Raw genomic sequence first — 27,927 nt, 5'->3', positions numbered from 1 at the left:
ATATAATATATACATCAATATGTACCCCTCACTACCATGACTCTCTATAATATATAATATATACATCAATATGTACCCCTCACTACCATGACTCTCTATAATATATACATCAATATGTACCCCTCACTACCATGACTCTCTATAATGTATAATATATACATCAATATGTACCCCTCACTACCATGACTCTATAATATATAATATATACATCAATATGTACCCCTCACTGCCATGACTCTCTATAATATATACACCAATATGTACCCCTCACTGCCACGACTCTCTATAATATATAATATATACATCAATATGTACCCCTCACTACCATGGCTCTCTATAATATATAATATATACATCAATATGTACCCCTCACTACCATGACTCTCTATAATATATACATCAATATGTACCCCTCACTACCATGACTCTCTATAATATATAATATATACATCAATATGTACCCCTCACTACCATGACTCTCTATAATATATAATATATACATCAATATGTACCCCTCACTGCCATGACTCTCTATAATATATACACCAATATCTACCCCTCACTACCATGACTCTCTATAATATATAATATATACATCAATATGTACCCCTCACTACCATGACTCTCTATAATATATAATATATACATCAATATGTACCCCTCACTGCCATGACTCTCTATAATATATACACCAATATGTACTCCTCAATGTCATGACTCTCTATAATATATAATATATACATCAATATGTACCCCTCCCTCAGTGTTTTCACTATGACACCCAGAGCTCAGTGTATTCACTATGACACCTAGAGGCTGTGGTACAGCAGAGCTCAATGTTTTCACTATGACACCCAGAGCTCAGTGTATTCACTATGACACCCAGAGCTCAGTGTTTTCACTATGATACCCCTCCTTCAATGTTTTCACTATGATACCCCTCCCTCAATGTTTTCACTATGACACCCAGAGCTCAGTGTTTTCACTATGACACCCAGAGCTCAGTGTATTCACTATGATACCTAGAGGCTGTGGTACAGTTATTACAACAATTATCTGGGCCATTTTCTTATAGTCGCACTGGTGCTCCAGGGTAGGTGTGTGTTACCTGTGTGTTGGTGTGAGAGAGGAGCAGCAGGGTAGGTGTGTGTGTTACCTGTGTGTGTGTGTGGGTAGGTGTGTGTGTTACCTGTGTGTTGGTGTGAGAGGAGCAGCAGGGTAGGTGTGTGTGTTACCTGTGTGTTGGTGAGAGGAGCAGCAGGGTAGGCGTGTGTGTTACCTGTGTGTGTGTGTGGGTAGGTGTGTGTGTTACCTGTGTGTTGGTGTGAGAGAGGAGCAGCAGGGTAGGTGTGTGTGTTACCTGTGTGTGTGTGAGAGAGAGGAGCAGCAGGGTAGGTGTGTGTTACCTGTGTGTTGGTGAGAGAGAGGAGCAGCAGGGTAGGTGTGTGTGTTACCTGTGTGTGTGTGTGGGTAGGTGTGTGTGTTACCTGTGTGTTGGTGTGAGAGAGGAGCAGCAGGGTAGGTGTGTGTTACCTGTGTGTGTGTGAGAGAGGAGCAGCAGGGTAGGTGTGTGTTACCTGTGTGTTGGTGAGAGAGGAGCAGCAGGGTAGGTGTGTGTGTTACCTGTGTGTGTGTGTGGGTAGGTGTGTGTGTTACCTGTGTGTTGGTGTGAGAGGAGCAGCAGGGTAGGTGTGTGTGTTACCTGTGTGTTGGTGAGAGAGGAGCAGCAGGGTAGGCGTGTGTGTTACCTGTGTGTGTGTGTGGGTAGGTGTGTGTGTTACCTGTGTGTTGGTGTGAGAGAGGAGCAGCAGGGTAGGTGTGTGTGTTACCTGTGTGTGTGTGAGAGAGGAGCAGCAGGGTAGGTGTGTGTTACCTGTGTGTTGGTGAGAGAGAGGAGCAGCAGGGTAGGTGTGTGTGTTACCTGTGTGTGTGTGTGGGTAGGTGTGTGTGTTACCTGTGTGTTGGTGTGAGAGAGGAGCAGCAGGGTAGGTGTGTGTTACCTGTGTGTGTGTGAGAGAGAGGAGCAGCAGGGTAGGTGTGTGTTACCTGTGTGTTGGTGAGAGAGAGGAGCAGCAGGGTAGGTGTGTGTGTTACCTGTGTGTGTGTGTGGGTAGGTGTGTGTGTTACCTGTGTGTTGGTGTGAGAGAGGAGCAGCAGGGTAGGTGTGTGTGTTACCTGTGTGTTGGTGTGAGAGAGGAGCAGCAGGGTAGGTGTGTGTTACCTGTGTGTGTGTGAGAGAGAGGAGCAGCAGGGTAGGTGTGTGTTACCTGTGTGTTGGTGAGAGAGAGGAGCAGCAGGGTAGGTGTGTGTGTTACCTGTGTGTGTGTGTGTGTGGGTAGGTGTGTGTGTTACCTGTGTGTTGGTGAGAGAGAGGAGCAGCAGGGTAGGTGTGTGTGTTACCTGTGTGTGTGTGTGGGTAGGTGTGTGTGTTACCTGTGTGTTGGTGAGAGAGGAGCAGCAGGGTAGGTGTGTGTTACCTGTGTGTGTGTTACCTGTGTGTTGGTGAGAGAGAGGAGCAGCAGGGTAGGTGTGTGTTACCTGTGTGTGTGTTACCTGTGTGTTGGTGAGAGAGAGGAGCAGCAGGGTAGGTGTGTGTGTTACCTGTGTGTGTGTGTGGGTAGGTGTGTGTGTTACCTGTGTGTTGGTGTGAGAGAGGAGCAGCAGGGTAGGTGTGTGTGTTACCTGTGTGTGTGTGTGGGTAGGTGTGTGTGTTACCTGTGTGTTGGTGAGAGAGAGGAGCAGCAGGGTAGTGTGTGTGTTACCTGTGTGTTGGTGTGAGAGAGGAGCAGCAGGGTAGGTGTGTGTGTTACCTGTGTGTGTGTGGGTAGGTGTGTGTGTTACCTGTGTGTTGGTGTGAGATAGGAGCAGCAGGGTAGGTGTGTGTGTTACCTGTGTGTTGGTGTGAGAGAGGAGCAGCAGGGTAGGTGTGTGTGTTACCTGTGTGTTGGTGAGAGAGGAGCAGCAGGGTAGGTGTGTGTGTTACCTGTGTGTTGGTGAGAGAGAGGAGCAGCAGGGTAGGTGTGTGTGTTACCTGTGTGTGTGTGTGGGTAGGTGTGTGTGTTACCTGTGTGTTGGTGTGAGAGAGGAGCAGCAGGGTAGGTGTGTGTGTTACCTGTGTGTTGGTGTGAGAGAGGAGCAGCAGGGTAGGTGTGTGTGTTACCTGTGTGTGTGTGGGTAGGTGTGTGTGTTACCTGTGTGTTGGTGTGAGAGAGGAGCAGCAGGGTAGGTGTGTGTGTTACCTGTGTGTTGGTGTGAGAGAGGAGCAGCAGGGTAGGTGTGTGTGTTACCTGTGTGTGTGTGGGTAGGTGTGTGTGTTACCTGTGTGTTGGTGTGAGAGAGGAGCAGCAGGGTAGGTGTGTGTGTTACCTGTGTGTTGGTGTGAGAGAGGAGCAGCAGGGTAGGTGTGTGTGTTACCTGTGTGTGTGTGGGTAGGTGTGTGTGTTACCTGTGTGTTGGTGAGAGAGAGGAGCAGCAGGGTAGGTGTGTGTGTTACCTGTGTGTGTGTGGGTAGGTGTGTGTGTTACCTGTGTGTTGGTGAGAGAGAGGAGCAGCAGGGTAGGTGTGTGTGTTACCTGTGTGTGTGTGGGTAGGTGTGTGTGTTACCTGTGTGTTGGTGTGAGAGAGGAGCAGCAGGGTAGGTGTGTGTGTTACCTGTGTGTGTGTGTGGGTAGGTGTGTGTGTTACCTGTGTGTTGGTGTGAGAGAGGAGCAGCAGGGTAGGTGTGTGTGTTACCTGTGTGTTGGTGAGAGAGAGGAGCAGCAGGGTAGGTGTGTGTGTTACCTGTGTGTGTGTGGGTAGGTGTGTGTGTTACCTGTGTGTTGGTGAGAGAGAGGAGCAGCAGGGTAGGTGTGTGTGTTACCTGTGTGTGTGTGGGTAGGTGTGTGTGTTACCTGTGTGTTGGTGAGAGAGAGGAGCAGCAGGGTAGGTGTGTGTGTTACCTGTGTGTGTGTGGGTAGGTGTGTGTGTTACCTGTGTGTTGGTGTGAGAGAGGAGCAGCAGGGTAGGTGTGTGTGTTACCTGTGTGTGTGTGTGGGTAGGTGTGTGTGTTACCTGTGTGTTGGTGTGAGAGAGGAGCAGCAGGGTAGGTGTGTGTGTTACCTGTGTGTTGGTGAGAGAGAGGAGCAGCAGGGTAGGTGTGTGTGTTACCTGTGTGTGTGTGTGGGTAGGTGTGTGTGTTACCTGTGTGTTGGTGTGAGAGAGGAGCAGCAGGGTAGGTGTGTGTGTTACCTGTGTGTGTGTGTGGGTAGGTGTGTGTGTTACCTGTGTGTTGGTGAGAGGAGCAGCAGGGTAGGGTGTGTGTGTTACCTCTGTGTTGGTGTGAGAGAGGAGCAGCAGGGTAGGTGTGTGTGTTACCTCTGTGTTGGTGTGAGAGAGGAGCAGCAGGGTAGGTGTGTGTGTTACCTCTGTGTTGGTGTGAGAGAGGAGCAGCAGGGTAGGTGTGTGTGTTACCTCTGTGTTGGTGTGAGAGAGGAGCAGCAGGGTAGGTGTTTCTAAGACATTGCTGGATGTTGACAGTAGCCAGTTTAACGATGTCAGCGGCTGACCCTTGGACTGTCGTGTTAACAGCCTGCCGCTCCGCCTGAAGACACACACAACTTACAGTTGGAGGCAGGAATGTACAACCACTCCACAAATGTCTTGTTAACAAACTATAGTTTTGGCAAGTCGGTTAGGACATCTACTTTGTGCATGACACAAACAATTTTTCCAACAATTGCTAAGAGACATATTATTTAATTTATAATTCACTGTATCACAATTCCAGTGGGTCAGAAGTTTACATACACTAAGTTGACTGTGCCTTTAAACAGCTTGGACAATTCCAGAAAATGATGTCATGGCTTTAGAAGCTTCTGATAGGCTAATTGACATAATTTGAGTCAATTGGAGGTGAACCTGAAGATGTATTTCAAGGCCTACCTTCAAACTCAGTGCCTCTTCGCTTGGCATCATGGGAAAATCCAAAGAAATCAGCCAAGACCTCAGAAAAAAAATGTGTAGACCTCCACAAGTCTGGTTCATCCTTGGGAGCAATTTCTAAACGCCTGAAGGTACCAAGTTCATCTGTACAAACAATAGTACGCAAGTATAAACACCATGGGACCACGCAGCCGTCATACCGCTCAGGAAGGAGATGCGTTCTGTCTCCTAGAGATGAACGTACTTTGGTGTGAAAAGTGCAAATCAATCCCAGAACAACAGCAAAGGACCTTGTGAAGATGCTGGAGGAAACAGGTACAAAAGTATCTATATCCACAGTAAAACGAGTCCTATATCGACATAACCTGAAAGGCCGCTCAGCAAGGAAGAAGCCACTGCTCCAAAACCGCCATAAAAAAGCCAGACTACGGTTTGCAACTGCACATGGGGACAAAGATCGTACGTTTTGGAGAAATGTCCTCTGGTCTGATGAAACAAAAATAGAACTGTTTGGCCATAATGACCATCGTACCTGTTTCCTGGTGTGTGATGTTAGCTACCTGTTTCCTGGTGTGTGATGTTAGCTACCTGTTTCCTGGTGTGTGATGTCAGCTACCTGTTTCCTGCTGTTGGTGTGTGATGTCAGCTACCTGTTTCCTGGTGTGTGATGTTAGCTACGTGTTTCCTGGTGTTGGTGTGTGATGTTAGCTACCTGTTTCCTGGTGTGTGATGTCAGCTACCTGTTTCCTGGTGTGTGATGTTAACTACCTGTTTCCTGGTGTGTGATGTTAGCTACCTGTTTCCTGGTGTGTGATGTTAGCTACGTGTTTCCTGGTGTTGGTGTGTGATGTTAGCTACCTGTTTCCTGGTGTGTGATGTTAGCTACCTGTTTCCTGGTGTTGGTGTGTGATGTCAGCTACCTGTTTCCTGGTGTTGGTGTGTGATGTTAGCTACCTGTTTCCTGGTGTTGGTGTGTGATGTCAGCTACCTGTTTCCTGGTGTGTGATGTTAACTACCTGTTTCCTGGTGTTGGTGTGTGATGTCAGCTACCTGTTTCCTGGTGTTGGTGTGTGATGTCAGCTACCTGTTTCCTGGTGTGTGATGTCAGCTACCTGTTTCCTGGTGTTGGTGTGTGATGTTAGCTACCTGTTTCCTGGTGTGTGATGTCAGCTACCTGTTTCCTGGTGTGTGATGTCAGCTACCTGTTTCCTGGTGTGTGATGTCAGCTACCTGTTTCCTGGTGTGTGATGTTAGCTACCTGTTTCCTGGTGTTGGTGTGTGATGTCAGCTACCTGTTTCCTGGTGTGTGATGTCAGCTACCTGTTTCCTGGTGTGTGATGTCAGCTACCTGTTTCCTGGTGTGTGATGTCAGCTACCTGTTTCCTGGTGTGTGATGTCAGCTACCTGTTTCCTGGTGTGTGATGTCAGCTACCTGTTTCCTGGTGTTGGTGTGTGATGTTAGCTACCTGTTTCCTAGTGTGTGATGTCAGCTACCTGTTTCCTGGTGTGTGATGTCAGCTACCTGTTTCCTGTTTCCTGGTGTGTGATGTCAGCTACCTGTTTCCTGGTGTGTGATGTCAGCTACCTGTTTCCTGGTGTTGGTGTGTGATGTCAGCTACCTGTTTCCTGGTGTGTGATGTTAACTACCTGTTTCCTGGTGTGTGATGTCAGCTACCTGTTTCCTGGTGTTGGTGTGTGATGTTAGCTACCTGTTTCCTGGTGTGTGATGTCAGCTACCTGTTTCCTGGTGTGTGATGTTAGCTACCTGTTTCCTGGTGTGTGATGTTAGCTACCTGTTTCCTGGTGTGTGATGTTAGCTACCTGTTTCCTGGTGTGTGATGTCAGCTACCTGTTTCCTGGTGTGTGATGTCAGCTACCTGTTTCCTGGTGTGTGATGTCAGCTACCTGTTTCCTGGTGTTGGTGTGTGATGTCAGCTACCTGTTTCCTGTTGTAGCCGTTGCTGTTGATGTTAACTACCTGTTTCCTGTTGTAGCCGTTGCTGTTGATGTTAGCTACCTGTTTCCTGTTGTAGCCGTTGCTGTTGATGTTAGCTACCTGTTTCCTGTTGTAGCCGTTGCTGTTGATGTTAGGTAGGTATCTCCTCCTCCCCAGTAGAGTCTGGACAAAACCCTTCTTCACACAGCTACGCACGGTCTCCTTCAGGAACCTGTGGATACCTGGACAGACACACAGTAAATCACACACAGCTACACACTGTCTCCTTCAGGAACCTGTGGATACCTGGACAGACACACAGTAAATCACACACAGCTACACACTGTCTCCTTCAGGATACCTGGACAGACACACAGTAAATCACACACAGCTACACACTGTCTCCTTCAGGATACCTGGACAGACACACAGTAAATCACACACAGCTACGCACTGTCTCCTTCAGGAACCTGTGGATACCTGGACAGACACACAGTAAATCACACACAGCTACACACTGTCTCCTTCAGGAACCTGTGGATACCTGGACAGACACACAGTAAATCACACACAGCTACACACTGTCTCCTTCAGGATACCTGGACAGACACACAGTAAATCACACACAGCTACACACTGTCTCCTTCAGGAACCTGTGGATACCTGGACAGACACACAGTAAATCACACACAGCTACGCACTGTCTCCTTCAGGATACCTGGACAGACACACAGTAAATCACACACAGCTACGCACTGTCTCCTTCAGGAACCTGGACAGACACACAGTAAATCACACAGCTCCATTTTCATCAAGCAGAAAAGCTAATATACATGGAAGTATGTATGTTGCTGTAGTCACACACACTCTCACACACACACACACACACTCACTCTCACACATTCACTCTCACACACTCACTCACTCTCACACTCACTCACTCACTCTCACACTCACTCACTCTCACACTCACTCACTCACTCTCACACACACACACACTCTCACACATTCACTCTCACACACTCACTCTCACACACTCACTCTCACACTCACTCACTCTCACACACTCACCCAGCCAGATCAGTGTGTGTACCTGTGTATCGGTCCTTGAAGCTCTCGATATAAGCACCTGCATCGTCCTCCTCGATCCCCATCTGCTCCCCCAGAGATTTGGCTCCCATCCCATAGATTATACCATAACATATCTACACACACACACACACACACACACACACACACACACACACACACACACACACACACACACACAATATAATGAACAAACATCAAGTTGGAAACAAATGCAGTGCGTGTTACTACCCTAGTGGGGACATCTCCCAGATGCCCACAATGGCTGCTTTGGGGTTGGGTTTAATGGAAACAGGATGAATGTCCACAATGTTAGGTCATGTTAGGTCCCCACAAGGTAAAACACATGTTGTGTGTACCTGTTTAGCCTGCTGTCTCAGGGTGTCGTCTACAGTCTCCAGTTCAATGTTCTTCCACTCAGCAGCGATGCAGCGGAACACATCAGCTCCTCCATTCAACACCTGACACACGTTTGGACAAGGTCAGATGAAAGTAGTGTGTGTGTGTCCGTGTGTGTGTCCGTGTGTCTGTGTGTGCGTGTGTGTGTGTCCGTGTGTGTCCATGTGTGTGTGTGTGTCCGTGTGTGTCCGTGTGTGTCCATGTGTGTGTGTGTGTGTGACCTGTAGCAGACGTCGGTCCTTAGAGAGGTGAGCCAACACTCTGAGCTCCAACTGGGAATAATCTGCTGCTAATACCATCCCTCCTGGAGAAAGGAGAGGAGAGGAGAGAGAGAGGAGAGGAGAGAGAGGAGAGGTAAGGAGAGAGAGGAGAGGAGAGAGAGGAGAGGTAAGGAGAGAGAGGAGAGGTAAGGAGAGAGAGAGAGAGGAGAGGTAAGGAGAGAGAGGAGAGGTAAGGAGAGAGAGAGGAGAGGAGAGAGAAGAGAGGTAAGGAGAGAGAGGAGAGGTAAGGAGAGAGAGGAGAGGAGAGAGAGGAGAGGTAAGGAGAGAGAGGAGAGGTAAGGAGAGAGAGAGAGAGGAGAGGTAAGGAGAGAGAGGAGAGGTAAGGAGAGAGAGAGAGGAGAGGTAAGGAGAGAGGAGAGAGAGAGAAGAGAGGGAGAGGGAGAGAGAGAAGAGAGGTAAGGAGAGAGAGAGAGGTAAGGAGAGAGAGGAGAGGAGAGAGAGGAGAGGTAAGGGAGAGAGAGGAGAGGTAAGGAGAGAGAGAGAGAGAGGAGAGGTAAGGAGAGAGAGAGAGAGGAGAGAGAGGAGAGGTAAGGAGAGAGAGGAGAGGAGAGAGAGGAGAGGTAAGGAGAGAGAGGAGAGGTAAGGAGAGAGAGAGAGGAGAGGTAAGGAGAGAGAGGAGAGGTAAGGAGAGAGAGAGAGAGAGAGGAGAGGAGAAGAGAGGTAAGGAGAGAGAGGGAGAGGTAAGGAGAGAGAGGAGAGGTAAGGAGAGAGAGGAGAGGTAAGGGAGAGAGAGAGAGAGGAGAGGTAAGGAGAGAGAGGAGAGGTAAGGAGAGAGAGAGGAGAGGAGAGAGAAGAGAGGAGAGAGAGGAGAGGTAAGGAGAGAGAGGAGAGGTAAGGAGAGAGAGAGAGAGGAGAGGTAAGGAGAGAGAGGAGAGGTAAGGAGAGAGAGAGAGAGAGAGGGGAGAGAAGAGAGAGGAGAGGTAAGGAGAGAGAGAGGAGAGGTAAGGAGAGAGAGGAGAGGTAAGGAGAGAGAGAGAGAGAGAGGGGAGAGAAGAGAGAGGAGAGAGAAGAGAGAGGAGAGGTAAGGGGAGAGAGAAGAGGTAAGGGAGAGAGAGGAGAGGTAAGGAGAGAGAGAGGAGAGGTAAGGAGAGAGAGAGAGAGAGAGAGAGAGAGAGAGAGGAGAGGAGAGAGAAGAGAGAGGAGAGGTAAGGGGAGAGAGAAGAGGTAAGGGGAGAGAGAGGAGAGGTAAGGGAGAGAGAGAGAGAGGAGAGGTAAGGGAGAGAGGAGAGGTAAGGAGAGAGAGGAGAGGAAGAGAGAGAGGGAGAGGTAAGGAGAGAGAGGAGGAGAGGAGAGAGAGAGAGGAGAGGTAAGGGAGAGAGGAGAGAGAGAGAGGTAAGGAGAGAGAGGAGAGGTAAGGAGAGAGAGAGGAGAGGTAAGGAGAGAGAGGAGAGGTAAGGAGAGAGAGGAGAGGTAAGGAGAGAGAGAGGAGAGGTAAGGAGAGAGAGGAGAGGTAAGGAGAGAGAGAGGAGAGGAGAGAGAAGAGAGAGGAGAGGTAAGGAGAGAGAGACTCTCTGTGGCCTGTCTGGCATGGTACCATTAGTATAGACTCTCTGTGGCCTGGCAGTAAGCGGTCTGACATGGTACCATTAGTATAGACTCTCTGTGGCCTGTCTGGCATGGTACCATTAGTATAGACTCTCTGTGGCCTGTCTGGCATGGTACCATTAGTATAGACTCTCTGTGGCCTGCCTGGCATGGTACCATTAGTATAGACTCTCTGTGGCCTGTCTGGCATGGTACCATTAGTATAGACTCTCTGTGGCCTGTCTGGCATGGTACCATTAGTATAGACTCTCTGTGGCCTGTCTGACATGGTACCATTAGTATAGACTCTCTGTGGCCTGTCTGACATGGTACCATTAGTATAGACTCTCTGTGGCCTGTCTGACATGGTACCATTAGTATAGACTCTCTGTGGCCTGTCTGACATGGTACCATTAGTATAGACTCTCTGTGGCCTGTCTGACATGGTACCATTAGTATAGACTCTCTGTGGCCTGTCTGACATGGTACCATTAGAATAGACTCTCTGTGGCCTGTCTGACATGGTACCATTAGAATAGACTCTCTGTGGCCTATCTGACATGGTACCATTAGAATAGACTCTCTGTGGCCTGTCTGACATGGTACCATTAGTATAGACTCTCTGTGGCCTGCCTGACATGGTACCATTAGAATAGACTCTCTGTGGCCTGCCTGACATAGTACCATTAGTATAGACTCTCTGTGGCCTGTCTGACATGGTACCATTAGTATAGACTCTCTGTGGCCTGTCTGACATGGTACCATTAGTATAGACTCTCTGTGGCCTGTCTGACATGGTACCATTAGAATAGACTCTCTGTGGCCTGTCTGACATGGTACCATTAGTATAGACTCTCTGTGGCCTGCCTGACATGGTACCATTAGAATAGACTCTCTGTGGCCTGTCTGACATGGTACCATTAGTATAGACTCTCTGTGGCCTGTCTGGCATGGTACCATTAGTATAGACTCTCTGTGGCCTGTCTGACATGGTACCATTAGTATAGACTCTCTGTGGCCTGTCTGACATGGTACCATTAGTATAGACTCTCTGTGGCCTGTCTGACATGGTACCATTAGTATAGACTCTCTGTGGCCTGTCTGACATGGTACCATTAGTATAGACTCTCTGTGGCCTGTCTGACATGGTACCATTAGAATAGACTCTCTGTGGCCTGTCTGACATGGTACCATTAGTATAGACTCTCTGTGGCCTGTCTGACATGGTACCATTAGTATAGACTCTCTGTGGCCTGCCTGACATGGTACCATTAGTATAGACTCTCTGTGGCCTGTCTGACATGGTACCATTAGTATAGACTCTCTGTGGCCTGTCTGACATGGTACCATTAGTATAGACTCTCTGTGGCCTGTCTGACATGGTACCATTAGTATAGACTCTCTGTGGCCTGTCTGACATGGTACCATTAGTATAGACTCTCTGTGGCCTGTCTGACATGGTACCATTAGTATAGACTCTCTGTGGCCTGTCTGGCATGGTACCATTAGTATAGACTCTCTGTGGCCTGTCTGACATGGTACCATTAGTATAGACTCTCTGTGGCCTGTCTGACATGGTACCATTAGTATAGACTCTCTGTGGCCTGCCTGACATGGTACCATTAGAATAGACTCTCTGTGGCCTGTCTGACATGGTACCATTAGTATAGACTCTCTGTGGCCTGTCTGACATGGTACCATTAGAATAGACTCTCTGTGGCCTGTCTGACATGGTACCATTAGTATAGACTCTCTGTGGCCTGCCTGACATGGTAGGTGGAGGAGGTACCTGTGAAAGGTGTTAGGTGGAGGAGGTACCTGTGAAAGGTGTTAGGTGGAGGAGGTACCTGTGAAAGGTGTTAGGTGGAGGAGGTACCTGTGAAAGGTGTTAGGTGGAGGAGTTACCTGTGAAAGGTGTTAGGTGGAGGAGTTACCTGTGAAAGGTACAAAGGCGTGTCTCATGCTGACGGAGAAGGCCACGGCCCCTTCAGGAGGAGGTCTGATCAGCCTGGAACGGACCCGACTGAGAAGGAAGAACACATGAGCTTATTCACCCAGTCTAACTCTGAATGCTCAGCTAGGATTGATTTGATTTGATGAGCTTATTCACCCAGTCGAACTCTGAATGCTCAGCTAGGATTGATTTGATTTGATGAGCTTATTCACCCAGTCTAACTCTGAATGCTCAGCTATGATTGATTTGATTTGATGAGCTTATTCTGCAGATCGTCTTTAAGCACCCAGTCTAACTCTGAATGCTCAGCTAGGTAAAGCCAGAAGAGGACTGGCCACCCCACATAGCCTGATATCAGCTGATGTACGAAGGGCTATATAAATACATTTGATTTGATTTGATGAGCTTATTCTGCGGATTGTCTTTAAGCACATGTCATTGGGTGAGTGAGTGGGTGGACATGTCATTGGGTGAGTCAGTGAGTGGACATGTCATTGGGTGAGTCAGTGGGTGGACATGTCATTGGGTGAGTCAGTGAGTGGACATGTCATTGGGTGAGTCAGTGAGTGGACATGTCATTGGGTGAGTCAGTGGGTGGACATGTCATTGGGTGAGTCAGTGAGTGGACATGTCATTGGGTGAGTCAGTGAGTGGACATGTCATTGGGTGAGTCAGTGAGTGGACATGTCATTGGGTGAGTCAGTGAGTGGACATGTCATTGGGTGAGTCAGTGAGTGGACATGTCATTGGGTGAGTCAGTGAGTGGACATGTCATTGGGTGAGTCAGTGAGTGGACATGTCATTGGGTGAGTCAGTGAGTGGACATGTCATTGGGTGAGTCAGTGAATGGACATGTCATTGGGTGAGTCAGTGAGTGGACATGTCATTGGGTGAGTCAGTGAGTGGACATGTCATTGGGTGAGTCAGTGAGTGGACATGTCATTGGGTGAGTCAGTGAGTGGACATGTCATTGGGTGAGTCAGTGAGTGGACATGTCATTGGGTGAGTCAGTGAGTGGACATGTCATTGGGTGAGTCAGTGAGTGGACATGTCATTGGGTGAGTCAGTGAGTGGACATGTCATTGGGTGAGTCAGTGAGTGGACATGTCATTGGGTGAGTCAGTGAGTGGACATGTCATTGGGTGAGTCAGTGAGTGGACATGTCATTGGGTGAGTCAGTGAGTGGACATGTCATTGGGTGAGTCAGTGAGTGGACATGTCATTGGGTGAGTCAGTGAGTGGACATGTCATTGGGTAGTCAGTGGGTGGACATGTCATTGGGTGAGTCAGTGAGTGGACATGTCATTGGGTGAGTCAGTGAGTGGACATGTCATTGGGTGAGTCAGTGAGTGGACATGTCATTGGGTGAGTCAGTGAGTGGACATGTCATTGGGTGAGTCAGTAAGTGGACATGTCATTGGGTGAGTCAGTGAGTGGACATGTCATTGGGTGAGTCAGTGAGTGGACATGTCATTGGGTGAGTCAGTGAGTGGACATGTCATTGGGTGAGTCAGTGAGTGGACATGTCATTGGGTGAGTCAGTGAGTGGACATGTCATTGGGTGAGTCAGTGGGTGGACATGTCATTGGGTGAGTCAGTGGGTGGACATGTCATTGGGTGAGTCAGTCGGTGGACATGTCATTGGGTGAGTCAGTCGGTGGACATGTCATTGGGTGAGTCAGTGAGTGGACATGTCATTGGGTGAGTCAGTGAGTGGACATGTCATTGGGTGAGTCAGTGAGTGGACATGTCATTGGGTGAGTCAGTCAGTGGACATGTCATTGGGTGAGTCAGTGAGTGGACATGTCATTGGGTGAGTCAGTGAGTGGACATGTCATTGGGTGAGTCAGTGAGTGGACATGTCAGTGAGTGGAAATGTCATTGGGTGAGTCAGTGAGTGGACATGTCATTGGGTGAGTCAGTGGGTGGACATGCCATTGGGTGAGTCAGTGGAAATGTCATTGGGTGAGTCAGTGAGTGGACATGTCATTGGGTGAGTCAGTGAGTGGACATGTCATTGGGTGAGTCAGTGAGTGGACATGTCATTGGGTGAGTCAGTGGAAATGTCATTGGGTGAGTCAGTGAGTGGACATGTCATTGGGTGAGTCAGTGGGTGGACATGTCATTGGGTGAGTCAGTGAGTGGACATGTCATTGGGTGAGTCAGTGAGTGGACATGTCATTGGGTGAGTCAGTGGAAATGTCATTGGGTGAGTCAGTGAGTGGACATGTCATTGGGTGAGTCAGTCAGTGGACATGTCATTGGGTGAGTCAGTGAGTGGACATGTCATTGGGTGAGTCAGTGAGTGGACATGTCATTGGGTGAGTCAGTGAGTGGACATGTCATTGGGTGAGTCAGTGAGTGGACATGTCATTGGGTGAGTCAGTGAGTGGACATGTCATTGGGTGAGTCAGTGAGTGGACATGTCATTGGGTGAGTCAGTGAGTGGACATGTCATTGGGTGAGTCAGTGAGTGGACATGTCATTGGGTGAGTCAGTGAGTGGACATGTCATTGGGTGAGTCAGTGAGTGGACATGTCATTGGGTGAGTCAGTGAGTGGACATGTCATTGGGTGAGTCAGTGAGTGGACATGTCATTGGGTGAGTCAGTCAGTGGACATGTCATTGGGTGAGTCAGTGAGTGGACATGTCATTGGGTGAGTCAGTGAGTGGACATGTCATTGGGTGAGTCAGTGAGTGGACATGTCATTGGGTGAGTCAGTCAGTGGACATGTCATTGGGTGAGTCAGTGGGTGGACATGTCATTGGGTAGTCAGTGAGTGGACATGTCATTGGGTGAGTCAGTGAGTGGACATGTCATTGGGTGAGTCAGTGAGTGGACATGTCATTGGGTGAGTCAGTGAGTGGACATGTCATTGGGTGAGTCAGTGAGTGGACATGTCATTGGGTGAGTCAGTGAGTGGACATGTCATTGGGTGAGTCAGTGAGTGGACATGTCATTGGGTGAGTCAGTGAGTGGGCATGTCATTGGGTGAGTCAGTGAGTGGACATGTCATTGGGTGAGTCAGTGAGTGGACATGTCATTGGGTGAGTCAGTGAGTGGACATGTCATTGGGTGAGTCAGTGAGTGGACATGTCATTGGGTGAGTCAGTGAGTGGGCATGTCATTGGGTGAGTCAGTGAGTGGGCATGTCATTGGGTGAGTCAGTGAGTGGACATGTCATTGGGTAGTCAGTGAGTGGACATGTACTCGTTACATTTTGAATGCTTAGGACAGGAATGATAATAATATAATGATATCTGAGTGTTGGAGTGTTCCCCTGGCTATCTGTAATGATGTCTGAGTGTTGGAGTGTTCCCTGGCTATCTGTAATGATATATGAGTGTTGGAGTGTTCCCCTGACTATCTGTAATGATATCTGAGTGTTCCCCTGGCTATCTGTAATGATGTCTGAGTGTTGGAGTGTTCCCCTGGCTATCTGTAATGATATCTGAGTGTTGGAGTGTTCCCTGGCTATCTGTAATGATATCTGAGTGTTCCCCTGGCTATCTGTAATGATATGTGAGTGTTGGAGTGTTCCCCTGGCTGTCTATAATGATGTCTGAGTGTTGGAGTGTTCCCCTGGCTATCTGTAATGATATATGAGTGTTGGAGTGGCCCCTGGCTATCTGTAATGATATCTGAGTGTTCCCTGGCTATCTGTAATGATGTCTGAGTGTTGGAGTGTTCCCCTGGCTATCTGTAATGATATATGAGTGTTGGAGTGGCCCCTGGCTATCTGTAATGATATCTGAGTGTTGGAGTGTTCCCCTGGCTACCTGTAATGATATCTGAGTGTTGGAGTGTTCCCCTGGCTACCTGTAATGATATCTGAGTGTTGGAGTGTTCTCCTGGCTACCTGTAATGATGTCTGAGTGTTGGAGTGTTCCCCTGGCTATCTGTAATGATATATGAGTGTTGGAGTGTTCTCCTGGCTACCTGTAATGATATCTGAGTGTTGGAGTGTTCCCCTGGCTATCTGTAATGATATCTGAGTGTTGGAGTGTTCCCCTGGCTACCTGTAATGATATCTGAGTGTTGGAGTGTTCTCCTGGCTACCTGTAATGATGTCTGAGTGTTGGAGTGTTCCCCTGGCTATCTGTAATGATATATGAGTGTTGGAGTGTTCTCCTGGCTACCTGTAATGATATCTGAGTGTTGGAGTGTTCCCCTGGCTATCTGTAATGATGTCTGAGTGTTGGAGTGTTCCCCTCACTATCTGTAATGATGTCTGAGTGTTGGAGTGTTCCCTTGGCTATCTGTAATGATATTTGAGTGTTGGAGTGTTCCCCTGGCTACCTGTAATGATATCTGAGTGTTGGAGTGTTCTCCTGGCTACCTGTAATGATATCTGAGTGTTGGAGTGTTCCCCTGGCTATCTGTAATGATGTCTGAGTGTTGGAGTGTTCCCCTCACTATCTGTAATGATGTCTGAGTGTTGGAGTGTTCCCTTGGCTATCTGTAATGATATTTGAGTGTTGGAGTGTACCCCTGGCTGTCTGTAATGATGTCTGAGTGTTGGAGTGTTCCCCTCACTATCTGTAATGATATCTGAGTGTTGGAGTGTTCCCCTCACTATCTGTAATGATATCTGAGTGTTGGAGTGTGCCCCTGGCTATCTGTAATGATGTCTGAGTGTTGGAGTGTGCCCCTGGCTATCTGTACTGATGTCTGAGTGTTGGAGTGTTCCCCTGACTATCTGTAATGATATCTGAGTGTAGGAGTGTTCCCCTCACTATCTGTAATGATATCTGAGTGTTGGAGTGTTCCCCTGACTATCTGTACATTTTAAAACAAGAAAATGGTGCCGTCTGCTTTGCTTATTATAAGGATTTTGAAATTATTTATACTTTTACTTTTGATACTTAAGTAGATTTTATCAATTACATTTACTTTTGATAGTTAAATATATTTAGAACCAAATACTTTTGGACTTTTACTCAAGTAGTATTTTACTGGGTGACTTTTACGAGTAACTTTCTATTAAGGAATCTTTACTTTTACTACAGTATGACAATTGGGTACTTTCCCCACCACTGCTAATGGGTTACGTACCCAATACATGGTTCCTATACCTGACCCTACTACAGTGGGACTATTGGGTACTTTTCCCACCACTGCTAATGGGTTACGTACCCAATACATGGTTCCTATACCTGACCCTACTACAGTGGGACTATTGGGTACTTTTCCCACCACTGCTAATGTGTTACGTACCCAATACATGGTTCCTATACCTGACCCTACTACAGTGGGACTATTGGGTACTTTTCCCACCTGTGTTACGTACCCAATACATAGTCCGGCGTCCATTTTGTCAAGGTTAGGGTTAGTATTTATAGATAGTTATTCCCACCCAGTCCGGCACCCATCTTGTCAAGGTTGGGGTTAGTAGTTATAGATAGTTATTCCCACCCAGTCCGGCGTCCATCTTGTCAAGGTTAGTAGTTATAAATAGTTATTCCCACCCTGTCCGGCGTCCATCTTGTCAAGGTAGTAGTTATAGATAGTTATTCCCACCCAGTCCGGCACCCATCTTGTCAAGGTTAGGGTTAGTAGTTATAGATAGTTATTCCCACCCTGTCCGGCGTCCTTCTTGTCAAGGTTAGGGTTAGTAGTTATAGATAGTTATTCCCACCCTGTCTGGCACCCATCTTGTCAAGGTTAGGGTTAGTAGTTATAGATAGTTATTCCCACCCTGTCCGGCGTCCATCTTGTCAAGGTAGTAGTTATAAATAGTTATTCCCACCCAGTCCGGCGTCCATCTTGTCAAGGTTAGGGTTAGTAGTTATAGATAGTTATTCCCACCCTGTCTGGCACCCATCTTGTCAAGGTTAGGGTTAGTAGTTATAGATAGTTATTCCCACCCTGTCCGGCGTCCATCTTGTCAAGGTAGTAGTTATAAATAGTTATTCCCACCCAGTCCGGCGTCCATCTTGTCAAGGTTAGGGTTAGTAGTTATAGATAGTTATTCCCACCCAGTCCGGCGTCCATCTTGTCAAGGTTAGGGTTAGTAGTTATAGATAGTTATTCCCACCCAGTCCGGCACCCATCTTGTCAAGGTTAGTAGTTATAAATAGTTATTCCCACCCTGTCCGGCGTCCATCTTGTCAAGGTTAGTAGTTATAGATAGTTATTCCCACCCAGTCCGGCGTCCATCTTGTCAAGGTTAGTAGTTATAAATAGTTATTCCCACCCAGTCCGGCACCCATCTTGTCAAGGTTAGGGTTAGTAGTTATAGATAGTTATTCCCACCCAGTCCGGCGTCCATCTTGTCAAGGTAGTAGTTATAGATAGTTATTCCCACCCAGTCCGGCACCCATCTTGTCAAGGTTAGGGTTAGTAGTTATAAATAGTTATTCCCACCCAGTCCGGCGTCCATCTTGTCAAGGTTAGGGTTAATAGTTATAGATAGTTATTCCCACCCAGTCCGGCGTCCATCTTGTCAAGGTTAGGGTTAATAGTTATAGATAGTTATTCCCACCCAGTCCGGCGTCCATCTTGTCAAGGTAGTAGTTATAGATAGTTATTCCCACCCAGTCCGGCGTCCATCTTGTCAAGGTTAGGGTTAATAGTTATAGATAGTTATTCCCACCCAGTCCGGCACCCATCTTGTCAAGGTTAGGGTTAGTAGTTATAGATAGTTATTCCCACCCAGTCCGGCGTCCATCTTGTCAAGGTAGTAGTTATAGATAGTTATTCCCACCCAGTCCGGCACCCATCTTGTCAAGGTTAGGGTTAGTAGTTATAAATAGTTATTCCCACCCAGTCCGGCGTCCATCTTGTCAAGGTTAGGGTTAATAGTTATAGATAGTTATTCCCACCCAGTCCGGCGTCCATCTTGTCAAGGTTAGGGTTAATAGTTATAGATAGTTATTCCCACCCAGTCCGGCGTCCATCTTGTCAAGGTAGTAGTTATAGATAGTTATTCCCACCCAGTCCGGCGTCCATCTTGTCAAGGTTAGGGTTAATAGTTATAGATAGTTATTCCCACCCAGTCCGGCGTCCATCTTGTCAAGGTTAGGGTTAATAGTTATAGATAGTTATTCCCACCCAGTCCGGCGTCCATCTTGTCAAGGTAGTAGTTATAGATAGTTATTCCCACCCAGTCCGGCGTCCATCTTGTCAAGGTTAGTAGTTATAAATAGTTATTCCCACCCAGTCCGAGCGTCCATCTTGTCAAGGTTAGGGTTAGTAGTTATAGATAGTTATTCCCACCCAGTCCGGCGTCCATCTTGTCAAGGTTAGGGTTAGTAGTTATAAATAGTTATTCCCACCCAGTCCGGCGTCCATCTTGTCAAGGTTAGGGTTAGTAGTTATAAATAGTTATTCCCACCCAGTCCGGCGTCCATCTTGTCAAGGTTAGGGTTAGTAGTTATAGATAGTTATTCCCACCCTGTCCAGCGTCCTTCTTGTCAAGGTTAGGGTTAGTAGTTATATATAGTTATTCCCACCCTGTCCGGCGTCCATCTTGTCAAGGTTAATAGTTATTCCCACCCAGTCCGGCGTCCATCTTGTCAAGGTTAGGGTTAGTAGTTATAAATAGTTATTCCCACCCAGTCCGGCGTCCATCTTGTGAGGGCGGGCTCTCCTCCACCACAGAGGCCATCTGGATCTCAAAGTCCTTCGGAACATTCTGGATGTTTGGCTCTGTGAAGCTCACTCTGCCTGTACACAGACACACAGACAGACACGCAGACAGACAGACACACAGACAGACAGACACGCAGACAGACACACAGACAGACACACAGACAGACAAGAATCCATCACAACATACACAAGCAGACTGATGTATAAATGATCAGTGTGTGTCTACATTACATTGTAGTCATCCATCAGTACATTCATCTCAAGAGAGCTAGGTGGACCAGTCATAGTTAGTTCATTCATCTCCAGATAGCTAGGTGGACCAGTCATAGTCAGTACATTCATCTCCAGATAGCTAGGTGGACCAGTCATAGTCAGTACATTCATCTCCAGATAGCTAGGTGGACCAGTCATAGTCAGTACATTCATCTTCAGATAGCTAGGTGGACCAGTCATAGTCAGTACATTCATCTCCAGATAGCTAGGTGGACCAGTCATAGTCAGTACATTCATCTCCAGATAGCTAGGTGGACCAGTCATAGTCAGTACATTCATCTCCAGATAGCTAGGTGGACCAGTCATAGTCAGTACATTCATCTCCAGATAGCTAGGTGGACCAGTCATAGTCAGTACATTCATCTCCAGATAGCTAGGTGGACCAGTCATAGTCAGTACATTCATCTCCAGATAGATTACCTGTAGCAGTGTGTGTTACCTGTAGCAGGGTGTGTGTGTTACCTGTAGCAGGGTGTGTGTGTTACCTGTAGCAGGGTGTGTTACCTGTAGCAGGGTGTGTTACCTGTAGCAGGGTGTGTTACCTGTAGCAGGGTGTGTGTTACCTGTAGCAGTGTGTGTGTTACCTGTAGCAGTGTGTGTGTTACCTGTAGCAGTGTGTGTGTTACCTGTAGCAGTGTGTGTGTTACCTGTAGCAGTGTGTGTGTTACCTGTAGCAGTGTGTGTGTTACCTGTAGCAGTGTGTGCTACCTGTAGCAGGGTGTGCTACCTGTAGCAGGGTGTGTTACCTGTAGCAGTGTGTGTTACCTGTAGCAGGGTGTGTTACCTGTAGCAGGGTGTGTTACCTGTAGCAGGGTGTGTTACCTGTAGCAGTGTGTGTTACCTGTAGCAGTGTGTGTTACCTGTAGCAGTGTGTGTGTGTTACCTGTAGCAGGGTGTGTGTGTTACCTGTAGCAGGGTGTGTTACCTGTAGCAGGGTGTGTTACCTGTAGCAGGGTGTGTGTGTTACCTGTAGCAGGGTGTGTGTGTTACCTGTAGCAGGGTGTGTGTGTTACCTGTAGCAGGGTGTGTGTGTTACCTGTAGCAGGGTGTGTGTGTTACCTGTAGCAGGGTGTGTGTGTTACCTGTAGCAGGGTGTGTGTGTTACCTGTAGCAGGGGTGTGTGTTACCTGTAGCAGGGTGTGTGTGTTACCTGTAGCAGGGTGTGTGTGTTACCTGTAGCAGGGTGTGTGTTACCTGTAGCAGGGTGTGTGTGTTACCTGTAGCAGGGTGTGTGTGTTACCTGTAGCAGGGTGTGTGTGTTACCTGTAGCAGGGTGTGTGTGTTACCTGTAGCAGGGTGTGTGTGTTACCTGTAGCAGGGTGTGTTACCTGTAGCAGTGTGTGTTACCTGTAGCAGTGTGTGTTACCTGTAGCAGTGTGTGTTACCACCCAGCAGTGTGTGTGTGTTACCTGTAGCTGTGTGTGTTACCTGTAGCAGTGTGTGTTACCTGTAGCAGTGTGTTACCTGTAGCAGTGTGTGTTACCTGTAGCAGTGTGTGTTACCTGTAGCAGTGTGTGTTACCTGTAGCAGTGTGTGTTACCTGTAGCAGTGTGTGTTACCTGTAGCAGTGTGTGTTACCTGTAGCAGTGTGTGTGTTACCTGTAGCAGTGTGTGTTACCTGTAGCAGTGTGTGTTACCTGTAGCAGTGTGTGTTACCTGTAGCAGTGTGTGTGTTACCTGTAGCAGTGTGTGTTACCTGTAGCAGGGTGTGTTACCTGTAGCAGGGTGTGTTACCTGTAGCAGTGTGTGTTACCTGTAGCAGTGTGTGTTACCTGTAGCAGTGTGTGTTACCTGTAGCAGGGTGTGTGTGTTACCTGTAGCAGGGTGTGTGTGTTACCTGTAGCAGTGTGTGTTACCTGTAGCAGTGTGTGTTACCTGTAGCAGGGTGTGTGTGTTACCTGTAGCAGTGTGTGTTACCTGTAGCAGTGTGTGTTACCTGTAGCAGTGTGTGTTACCTGTAGCAGTGTGTGTGTTACCTGTAGCAGTGTGTGTTACCTGTAGCAGGGTGTGTTACCTGTAGCAGGGTGTGTTACCTGTAGCAGGGTGTGTTACCTGTAGCAGTGTGTGTTACCTGTAGCAGTGTGTGTTACCTGTAGCAGTGTGTGTTACCTGTAGCAGGGTGTGTTACCTGTAGCAGGGTGTGTTACCTGTAGCAGTGTGTGTTACCTGTAGCAGTGTGTGTTACCTGTAGCAGGGTGTGTTACCTGTAGCAGTGTGTGTTACCTGTAGCAGTGTGTGTTACCTGTAGCAGTGTGTGTTACCTGTAGCAGTGTGTGTTACCTGTAGCAGGGTGTGTTACCTGTAGCAGTGTGTGTTACCTGTAGCAGTGTGTGTTACCTGTAGCAGTGTGTGTTACCTGTAGCAGTGTGTGTTACCTGTAGCAGTGTGTGTTACCTGTAGCAGTGTGTGTTACCTGTAGCAGGGTGTGTTACCTGTAGCAGTGTGTGTTACCTGTAGCAGTGTGTGTTACCTGTAGCAGTGTGTGTTACCTGTAGCAGGGTGTGTTACCTGTAGCAGTGTGTGTTACCTGTAGCAGGGTGTGTTACCTGTAGCAGTGTGTGTTACCTGTAGCAGTGTGTGTCTGGGAGACAGGATGTATTCTATCCATAACCAGCAGGGGGTGATGTCGTTTCTCTCTCTGCAGGGGAAACACCACCGTTGTCAAGGCGTTGGTGATCCTCCTCCACTCCAGAATCACCCCCGGCAACGGGTGGAGGGATCTGAGCTTCTCCAGGATGTCCTGATGATGTCATCTTTTATTCACATATGATGTCACAGAGCAGGACCAATAACTTCACTGTGTGTGTGTTACCTTGGTGGTACTGAACAGTTTCCCCAACCCCGTCCTGTTCCTCTCCTGCTGTACCCCAGGGTCTTCTTACCCCTCCCCCGCTCAAATCACAGCTGGGAGGCAAGCGCAGCTCACGGAACAACACCTGACACACACACACACACACAGACACCCACACACACACACACAGACACCCACCCACACCCACACACACACACCCACAGACACAGACAGACACCCACACCCACACCCACACACCCACACACACACACAGACACAGACAGACACCCACACCCACACCCACACACCCACACACACACACAGACACAGACAGACACCCACACCCACACCCACACACCCACACCCACACACCCACACACCCACACACACACACACAGACACAGACAGACACCCACACCCACACCCACACACACACACACACACACAGACACAGACAGACACCCACACCCACACCCACACACACAGACACCCACAGACACAGACAGACACCCACACCCACACCCACACCCACACACACAGACACCCACAGACAGACAGACACACACACAGACAGACACCCACAGACAGACAGACACACACACAGACAGACACACACACAGACAGACACACACAGACACAGACAGACACCCACAGACAGACACCCACAGACACATAGACACACACACAGACAGACACACAGAGACACATGTCAACAACAGAGTAGGAGGAACAGACAGTCAGACATGAAGATGCAGAACCTTTGAACAATACTTCTCTCCCCTTGAGATGTTGTGGTAACCAGGGCGATACCCTGAACACCTAGTGTAGACCGTGGCGATACCCTGAACACCTAGTGTAGACCTTGATGATACCCTGAACACCTAGTGTAGACCTTGATGATACCCTGAACACCTAGTGTAGACCTTGATGATACCCTGAACACCTAGTGTAGACCTTGATGATACCCTGAACACCTAGTGTAGACCTTGATGATACCCTGAACACCTAGTGTAGACCGTGGCGATACCCTGAACACCTAGTGTAGACCTTGATGATACCCTGAACACCTAGTGTAGACCTTGATGATACCCTGAACACCTAGTGTAGACCTTGATGATACCCTGAACACCTAGTGTAGACCTTGATGATACCCTGAACACCTAGTGCAGACCGTGGCGATACCCTGAACACCTAGTGTAGACCTTGGCGATACCCTGAACACCTAGTGTAGACCGTGGCGATACCCTGAACACCTAGTGTAGACCTTGATGATACCCTGAACACCTAGTGTAGACCGTGGCGATACCTGAACACCTAGTGTAGACCTTGGCGATACCCTGAACACCTAGTGTAGACCGTGGCGATACCCTGAACACCTAGTGTAGACCTTGGTGATACCCTGAACACCTAGTGTAGACCTTGGCGATACCCTGAACACCTAGTGTAGACCGTGGCGATACCCTGAACACCTAGTGTAGACCTTGGCGATACCCTGAACACCTAGTGTAGATCGTGGCGATACCCTGAACACCTAGTGTAGACCGTGATGATACCCTGAACACCTAGTGTAGACCTTGATGATAGTTACAACAAATAAACAACAAATATATGAAATGTCTGGTGGTCCGGAGCGATTTTGGGGAAGCCTTAGAACCCCCACTCCCCTCCCTACCTGTGCCACATCGTCGGTGCTCGTCAGAGAGAAGTTGTGTCCAGCAAGGCTGTAGGCCTGTGTCTCCAGAGCTGACAGCTTGGCCTGCATCACGTGTTTCTGCCGGTCACATTCCTCCCAGCTGAAGCCAATCCCATTCAGCTCTAGCAGCGCCAGGCACACCTGGGAACGCATCTCCACACTGCGGAACACATCTACATACACACAGGTGACAGACACCCCAGAGAGAGAGAGAGAGAGAGACAGAGACAGAGACAGAGACAGAGACAGAGAGAGAGAGAGACAGAGAGAGTGACAGAGAGAGAGAGAGAGACAGAGACAGAGAGAGACAGAGAGTGACAGAGAGAGAGAGAGAGTGACAGAGAGAGAGAGAGTGACAGAGAGACAGAGACAGAGAGAGAGACAGAGAGAGACAGAGAGAGAGACAGAATGATCAAAAACTGAGACATAAGGTAGAAGTCCGGCTGTCAGATGTGTTCCTTACCTATCAGTCCATCTTTCTCCAGCAGGGTAGTGAGGTGACCCATGGTGCTGTGTATTAGCACGCTGTCTATGGCTGCTCGTAGGCGGGGAGTGTGTGTGTCCATCAAGCAGCGGTAGTTCTGAGGGACAGTAGCAGGTGACCATGTTGGTTAGAGTTCTCTCCTCACCACCGGGTCCAACAGCCAAGACGCCACCTAAACTCACACAGACAGATAGACAGACACACACAGATAGACAGACACACACACACAGATAGACAGGCACACACAGTTAGATAAAACTCCACCTACACAGCTTGTATATAAATGTCTGTGTGTGTGTATGTGTGTGTGTCTGTGTGTGTGTATATATCTGTGTGTGTATCTGCGTGTGTGTATCTGTGTGCGTGTATGTGTGTGTGTCTGTGTGTGTATCTGTGTGTATATCTGTGTGTGTGTGTGTGTGTGTGTGTGTGTGTATCTGTGTCTGTGTGTATCTGTGTGTATCTGTGTGTGTGTCTGTGTATATCTGTGTGTGTGTGTGTGTGTGTGTGTGTGTGTGTGTGTGTGTGTGTGTGTGTATCTGTGTGTATATCTGTGTGTGTGTGTGTGTGTCTGTGTATGTGTCTGTGTGTGTGTGTCTGTGTGTGTGTCTGTGTATGTGTTTGTGTGTGTGTGTCTGTGTATATATCTGTGTGTGTGTATCTGTGTGTGTGTATATCTCTGTGTGTGTCTGTGTGTATCTGTGTGTATATCTGTGTGTGTATCTGTGTGTGTGTGTGTATCTGTGTGTGTATCTGTGTGTGTCTGTGTGTGTGTGTATCTGTGTGTGTCTGTGTGTATATCTGTGTGTGTGTGTGTGTGTGTATCTGTGTGTGTATCTGTATCTGTGTGTGTCTGTGTGTGTCTGTGTGTGTATCTGTATCTGTGTGTGTCTGTGTATATCTGTGTGTATCTGTGTGTGTGTGTGTGTGTATCTGGTGTGTGTGTGTATCTGTGTGTGTGTGTATCTGTGTGTGTGTGTATCTGTGTGTATCTGTATCTGTGTGTGTCTGTGTGTGTGTGTATCTGTGTGTGTCTGTGTGTGTATCTGTATCTGTGTGTGTCTGTGTATATCTGTGTGTGTGTGTGTGTGTATCTGTATCTGTGTGTGTGTGTATCTGTGTGTGTGTGTGTGTATCTGTGTGTGTGTGTATCTGTGTGTGTGTGTGTGTATCTGTGTGTATCTGTGTGTGTGTGTGTGTGTATCTGTGTGTGTGTGTATCTGTGTGTGTATCTGTATCTGTGTGTGTATCTGTATCTGTGTGTGTATCTGTATCTGTGTGTGTATCTGTGTGTGTGTCTGTGTGTGTGTGTGTATCTGTGTGTGTATCTGTGTGTGTGTGTCTGTGTGTGTATCTGTGTGTGTCTGTGTGTGTGTGTATCTGTGTGTGTGTGTACCTTCATGTCTTCACAGGGTCCTTCCAAGGAGATACCATAGCTCAGCACCAGTGTCTTGTATACCTGGATGATGTCATAAGTCATGACCACACCCCCTGCCCCGATTGGCCAATGACTTACTCAGACAGGCTCTCATCTGCTCCACCCTCTCTTCAACTGGCAAATCAGCAGCCAGCGGGGGCGGGGCCAGACTGGAGCTCATCTCTGTGGGACAGTAATGTCAGAGTGAAAACCAGAGCATTCACATGGCTTCAACTACCTCAGAACGCCAGTACAGCTTCGCGTGGTTTCAACTACCTCAGAACGCCAGCCCTGCTTCGCGTGGTTTCAACTACCTCAGAACGCCAGTACAGCTTCGCATGGTTTCAACTACCTCAGAACGCCAGTACAGCTTCGCGTGGTTTCAACTAGCTCAGACGCCAGTACAGCTTCGCGTGGTTTCAACTACCTCAGAACGCCAGTACAGCTTCGCGTGGTTTCAACTACATCAGAACGCCAGTACAGCTTCGCGTGGTTTCAACTACCTCAGAACGCCAGCCCTGCTTCGCGTGGTTTCAACTACCTCAGAACGCCAGTACAGCTTCGCGTGGTTTCAACTAGCTCAGAACGCCAGTACAGCTTCGCGTGGTTTCAACTACCTCAGAACGCCAGTACAGCTTCGCGTGGTTTCAACTAGCTCAGAACGCCAGTACAGCTTCGCATGGTTTCAACTACCTCAGAACGCCAGTACAGCTTCGCGTGGTTTCAACTACCTCCAGAACGCCAGTACAGCTCGCGTGGTTTCAACTAGCTCAGAACGCCAGTACAGCTTCGCGTGGTTTCAACTACCTCAGAACGCCAGTACAGCTTCGCGTGGTTTCAACTAGCTCAGAACGCCAGTACAGCTTCGCATGGTTTCAACTACCTCAGAACGCCAGCCCTGCTTCGCGTGGTTTCAACTACCTCAGATGGATTCAACTACCTCAGAACGCCAGTATAACTATCCCAAAGAAACAATACAGTACAAAATAAATAAATAAATAGATTGTTGTATTTAACTGCTGGAATGTTCCTATATGTGAGTGAGTGAGAGAGGGAGAGAGAAGAGGACCGTTCCTGTGTTGGTGAGTGGTTGTACTTCTGTCCTGCAGTAGTAGTAGTAGTAGTGTGCGTGTGTGTGCCGGTGCTCTGCTGCTGCAGTAGTAGTAGTAGGTAGTAGTAGTAGTAGTAGTAGTAGTAGTAGTGGTGGTAGTAGTAGTAGTGGTAGTGGTAGTGAGTGGTAGTGGCAGCGGCGGCGGTGGTGGTGGTATTAGTAGCGGCGGTAGCGGTAGTGGTAGCAGCGGTGGCATTGGTGGTGGTGGTGGTGGCAGCGGTGGCGGTGGTAGTGGCGGCGGTAGTGGTAGCGGCGGTGGCAGTGGTGGTAGCGGCGGTAGCGGCGTGGCGGTGATGGCGGCGGCAGCGGCGTGTGGCGGTGGTGGCGGTAGCAGCGCGAGCGGTGGCGGCGCGGCGGTGGTGGTGGTGGCGGTGGACGGTGGTGGCAGTGGCGGTGGCGGTGGCGTGGCGGCGGTAGCGGTGGTGGCGGCGCTGGCGGTGGCGGTGTTGACGCGGCGGCGG

At 48.5% G+C, this 27,927-nt stretch overlaps 1 pseudogene; it reads right to left on the bottom strand.

Moving 5' to 3' along the window:
- LOC135543974 (DNA polymerase theta-like) overlaps positions 1-26,537 on the bottom strand; it is a 37,214-nt pseudogene extending 10,677 nt beyond the window's left edge.
- Positions 26,538-27,927: the final 1,390 nt, after the last annotated feature.

This window comes from Oncorhynchus masou, chromosome 8 (genome assembly GCF_036934945.1).
Source record: "Oncorhynchus masou masou isolate Uvic2021 chromosome 8, UVic_Omas_1.1, whole genome shotgun sequence".
Taxonomy (NCBI): Eukaryota; Metazoa; Chordata; class Actinopteri; order Salmoniformes; family Salmonidae; genus Oncorhynchus; species Oncorhynchus masou.
This window is presented reverse-complemented; position numbering and strand designations above follow the sequence as displayed.